This window comes from Fundulus heteroclitus, unplaced genomic scaffold (genome assembly GCF_011125445.2).
Source record: "Fundulus heteroclitus isolate FHET01 unplaced genomic scaffold, MU-UCD_Fhet_4.1 scaffold_28, whole genome shotgun sequence".
NCBI classification, from domain to species: domain Eukaryota; kingdom Metazoa; phylum Chordata; class Actinopteri; order Cyprinodontiformes; family Fundulidae; genus Fundulus; species Fundulus heteroclitus.
In genome coordinates this window covers 3,019,391-3,025,017 of record NW_023396689.1, presented here as the reverse complement: position 1 = coordinate 3,025,017, position 5,627 = coordinate 3,019,391, and the positions used below count along the sequence as shown (strand labels likewise).

Sequence of the window (5,627 nt, the reverse complement as noted above, 5' to 3'; positions counted from 1 at the left end):
TGGCTGTTCAGCATGGCCAAAGAACGCCCACAGTTTTTCTGTGCAGAACACGAGCTTTTAATGGAGGGTTATGCCGAATATGAGTCATTAATTAAAACACCTCAAAATCTGTTAAAGCCAGGAGAGAGGGCTGGTAAAAAGCAGCAGACAAATTAATGCATAAATACTGTCCATGGTAGATGTTTCTATCACTTTCTACAGCATGAATTTTTGCATTTTAATAATCTCATATTTACTTTGTTCTTTTATGTCAGAGCCTCCACAGGACCCACTAGAAGGAACAAGTAAAAGTGAAATACAAGAATATTCTACAAAATGGTAGCCTTTCATTATTACACTTTATTTTAAAAAGGCACTTGTTAGCTGTGTCTCAATTCGGCGGCTGCGTCCTTCGAAGGACGCATTTTAAGGCCGGTGACGTCACAACGATGCGCGGAGGCTGTCCCATTTGGCAAAAATTCTGAGGACGCTTAAAATGCAGCCTTCAAATGCGTCCTCCTTTTCCCCGAATTCTGAGGATGCACCGCGACCATCCTTACTGGCCTTGCCTGCCATAAGATTTCCCAAAGTGCTTTGCTCGCTTTTTTTTAGTAGTTTAAGAAGAAGAAAGAAGGCGGATTTTCATCAAGACTAATGGAAAGCAGCAGCAGCGCTGGCAGTAGTGCTGAGTACAGCTATGTAAGTAGTTTGTTTTTATTTTTTTTAACTGAACATTATTAAAATACATGACGGTAACGGAGCCACCGGAATTTGTAGGACCAGCTAAAGCTAAAGCTTAGAGCTAATCTGTTGATACGAGACTTTTAGCAACATTAAAAGACTGAATAAAAATGTCACAATTTTTTATTTTAACCTACATCTTATTGTAACTGTGCTGATAGCCATGTCCCTCACAAATCCGATCAATTTATTCTCACACAGTTTATTACAAGTGATTAGAACTGTCAAAGCTTAATGCAGCTGAAGAAATAACATCAGTCCAGCTGTGCTGGGCTGTCAATACTGCAAACGTTTTGTTTGAATACTCAATAACGTATAGTTAATTTACAGTACAGTATAATAAGGTTTAAAGTATAATTCACTTGAAGAACAATACTGGCGTAATTATACAGAACAGTCATTTTTCCTGTTGACATAACAGAAATATGCTTTACATGTCATTTTGTTCTAGGGAGCAGGGAGCATACAGAGGAGTTGATAAAACTCCGTGGGCAAAATGACCACCTCTTTACCAGGGCCAAAAATACTGCCGCAGTCGGATGGAGGTAAGAGTTGAGACATAATTCCATATACATGTTGCATTTATATGTAAAAGTCACACAAGTTCAAAGAAGTCCTGTTCAAACACCAACGTACAAATATAATCTTTTGATCACATCAAATGATGCCCAGATGTCACTTTTTTTAATCTTATAGTTGTGATATTAGTGACCCTTGTGTGTTTATCTCTTCTCATTTCTCTTGTTTAGAACAATCCTGCAAAAAACAGGCCTGGAGGGTGAAGTTGAGCCACAACAGGCCAAAAAAAAGTGGGACAACTTGGAAAAAAAATACAAAGTATGTTCAGGTTTGGCTAATGTAATGAAATACACACACACACACACACACATATATATATATATATATATATATATATATATATATATATATATAAACACTCCATCTGTTGACACAAATTGTTTTCCTCTACTTTAGGAATGCAAAGATCCAGGGACAGGGCAGGAGGTCAGTGGGAAGCCTACTGCTGCCACCCGGCCATGGTTTATCCTCAGGTTCTGTGTTGCTGTTATTGTTAAATTAAATTATTAAATTGTTTATAAAAGTTATTGTTGTCTGTGTGTTCTTAAAGTCTTTTAACCTTTTACATCATCTGTTTCATCACTTCTTTACAATTTAAGTAAACTTAGAACAACTTCTCAGTGATAACATCAATTTATTTTTAGGGAAACAAGTATTTACAATAAACTATCAAAAACATTTTAACTATTTACAGAAGATATAAAATAAATATTACTAAAGAATATATATATATATATATATATATATATATATATATATATATATATATATATATATATATATATATACAATTTTGACTGAGCAGGAGTCCCTGGTGGTGCTGCTGGACTGGATGGGATGCCACACAGATGACCTTGGAGTCTTATCACTGCGAGTGGGACACCATCTGGGGGGATGGGGGATGCCTCTCTCCACTGTTCACCACATCGTCCATCAGGGTTTGCAGGGCTGACCCAATCGACGGCTGCCATGTTCCTAAAAATGTTTAAGACGACGCAGAAAATGACTTTACTACAACTGTTTTCATAACCCTTACATGAGAAAAGCTAAAAAGTGATTATACTTGCCATCTAAATGTAATCGTGGTCGGGTAGACCCTCCTCCAGGGCAGACACCTCGGCAGACAGCTGGTCCCGCCAGGGAGCACCGCTGACTGCCTCCAACACGTTCTCCCCCTCCTCATCCTCTGGCATGTCGTCCTGCACTTCATCGTCTGGGGCCATGATGTCACCGGCTCCCAGGCAGATGTTGTGCATTTAAGTTGATGCAGCGGTACATCGGCCTTGTCTGGATAGAGACATGAACATTAAGAACAACAGGATTAGATGATAGCAATGTCATTTTAGCTGATATAATTCTAGTGAATGTTAACCCCTTAACGCCTGGTGTTGCTAATTTGTGACCAAACAATTCTGGCCTTTACTTATTTTACTTCATCTAGATCCCCTATTTAACTTTTTTTTTTTTTACGTTTTTATATTTAGATTTATATTTCCTGTATTATTTTTTCGTTATATAATTACAAATAAAATCAGGCAGTAAGGGGATAACAATTTAGACAAATAATGATTTATTTCTCAATATTAGTTTGGCTTCTCAACACAACATTAGTGATAGTGAAAGTAGTGATTTAAGTCAGTTATTTACAGGGTTTGTACACATTTAACTATTCAATTCAAATTACTAAAGTTACAAACATAAGCCTATATCAAGTCTTACAAATAAATATAACATTTTATATTTAAACATATTCATCAATCTGCTGACAAGCGTTTGTTTAATAACTGGTATATTATGATCAGTAGCAGACCCCTGTGGGTGAAAATAATAGCAGGTAAATGTTACCTTTCCACTGCGCTCCTCCAGCCTGAGAAAAATTCGTCGCCGGTTTTACTGCCGCCGAAGCCGGCTAAACTGACTCTCCTCCTCCAATAACAAGTAAATAAAAAAAATAATTCAATATCCATTTTTTTGCGTCGTTTATCGGCGCTGGTGCTGTTTTCGCCGGGCTTGGGGTAGACGTGATGACGTCGTGTCGCAACCAGGAAGTGCTCCAAAGGCTAGACCGTCCCATTTACCAACGGCTGAGGATCCTCCGGAGCATCCTCCGATGGCTGGGTCCTCCTAAGGCTGAGTAGGCTGGGTCCTTCGAAGGACGCAGCCGCCGAATTGAGACACAGCTGTTATGTCAAGAGATCCAAATTTCAGTGTCATTCCTTAGACACGGGAAGTAAAGGACACGTGCAAACTGGGAATTTTAACAAAAAAAAAAATCTTTATCCATAAAAAACGAAAATCTTCCTTTTCCAAGTCATCCACAGTTTACACGGTAAAACTGTATTGCTCCGTGTCTAGATAATCCATCCATAGTTTTTTTTTAATACAATATACGGCTCGACAGGAAGCAAGCCTTTCAAAGTAAACTAAACTTCACAATAAAATGGCCCGAACAAATCTTCTTACTGAATATGATAAAAATAAAAAGCAAACTATCATACAAATAACTTAAATATTTTAGATTTATGGCTCCAACACTCCTTATTCCTCTTCAAAAGCCAATGTTAAATGATGTGTGTGTCTGTTTATAACAGCCACCAAGAAAAATCTCTCTACAATCACACTGTCGCGCTGCTCTAAAGGATCCTGTCTATTGCGCAATACGTGATTAATTCGAAAAAATCTGCAAATTATTCTTGCACCTTCCGCAACAGGTTGCAGTCGTAAAAATGGACATGGCTACGGCAGACTTCCCTATCTCCTCCGCTTATACAGCTGTGATCTAATCTTGTTTACATGAAATAAGCCTGCTCTGGAGCAGGTTTAAGCTGGCGCACATGTTGCTATGACAACAAGTGCAGGATGTCTTTCGAAGAACCAAACGATCCAAGATCATGCCAAATCGTCAACAATGAAATCCTGCTAACTGAGTTAGCGACGTACGAAGAACGGACCCCTGTTCCGTCACCTATTTAAGCCCACCTTAGTTATTTGTCTGTTGCCAGAATGTCTTGTGTAGTTTCCTCCCGTCAGCTTGCAGTAAGCACTTCCTAACCTCTGTTATTTTACCTGCCCGTCTGCTAATCCGTGTCTGTTCTTTGCCCTCCTGTTTTTTGAGTCAGTTTAGCTTATGTCTGGTCCTGTTTGAATCCCGTATGTTTCCCTTTTTTGCCTCCTGGATTTTGTTATTAAACCCCTTTTTCAACACTCAGCTCCGTGTCTGGCTCACATTTGGGTTCTATCTCCACGATTCATTACATTAATAATTATATATATATATATATATATATATATATATATATATATATATATATATATATATATATATATATATATATAATTTTGTTTGTCTTTCTAGCAACTTTTCACCATGTTAATTCATAGGAAAACAAATATTTTGATAAGTATCTCTTTGTGATCAAACAGAGCACTTTAACCTTTCCTATTAAAAAGTGCACTTTTCCCTTAGATTGCCTATTTATGTAAACATAGTTTGTAGAGTGTGATCCGTTTATAATTTTCCCCCCAGCAACTGACTTTATAACCATCACTTACTCCCGACAAAATCAAAAAATATTCACGTCTGCTGGTTTTGGTCAGTCTTTTTTTTAATCAGTGAGAATGTTGAGTCAGCATTCTCATTTATTGTTTTCCTGTTTTTTCTTTATTATCAGTGAGAATGCTATACTTCCAATTCTTCTATCCATCCATCCAATTTCCAAACCGCTTAATCCCTCATGGGGTCGCGGGTGCCTATCTCCAGCGTTCAGTGGGCGAGAGGCAGGGTACACCCTGGACAGGTCCCCAGTCTGTCGCAGGGCAACACAGAGACAAACAGGACAAACAACCATTCACACCTAAGGACAATTTGGAGAAGCCAATTAACCTAACAGTCATGTTTTTGGACTGTGGGAGGAAGCCGGAGTACCCGGTGAGAACCCACGCATGGACAGGGAGAACATGCAAACTCCATGCAGAAAGACCCAGGGGTGTACTCAAACCCAGGACCTTCTTGCTGCAACAGCGCTACCCACTGCGCCACTGTGCCACTGTGCAGCCCAATTCCAATTCTTCTAATTGTTCTTGATCTTCAAATTTTTCAAATTCCTTCAAAATTTTCGAAAATTTTCAAATTTTTCAAATTTCTTCAAATTCTTCAAACTCTTAAATTTTTTTCAAATTCCTTTAAATTTTTTAAAATTCTGCAAATTTCTTCACATTTTTCAAATTCTTCAAATTTCTTCAACATTTTCAAATTCTTCAAATTCCTTAAATTTTTTTACAAATTCTTCAAATTCCTTCAAATTTTTTCAAATTCTTCTATTTCTTCA

General features: G+C 37.9%; 2 long non-coding RNA genes across 3 annotated transcripts; one reads left to right on the top strand and one right to left on the bottom strand.

Annotated features, from left to right (window-relative positions):
- Positions 1 to 439: 439 nt before the first annotated feature.
- On the top strand, positions 440 to 1,826 carry LOC118559409. 2 transcript variants are annotated; one of them, XR_004928844.1, is made up of 4 exons: positions 440 to 678; positions 1,172 to 1,265; positions 1,470 to 1,557; positions 1,696 to 1,826. It is a non-coding gene; the product is annotated as an uncharacterized LOC118559409 (long non-coding RNA). The 2 variants fall into 2 exon arrangements; XR_004928845.1 differs by having other exon boundaries at positions 1,470 to 1,578.
- Positions 1,827 to 2,464: 638 nt separating this feature from the next.
- LOC118559410 lies at positions 2,465 to 3,413 on the bottom strand. The gene is made up of 2 exons (XR_004928846.1): positions 3,145 to 3,413; positions 2,465 to 2,586 (listed from the first exon to the last, which is right to left on the bottom strand). It is a non-coding gene; the product is annotated as an uncharacterized LOC118559410 (long non-coding RNA).
- Between the last annotated feature and the right edge of the window lie 2,214 nt (positions 3,414 to 5,627).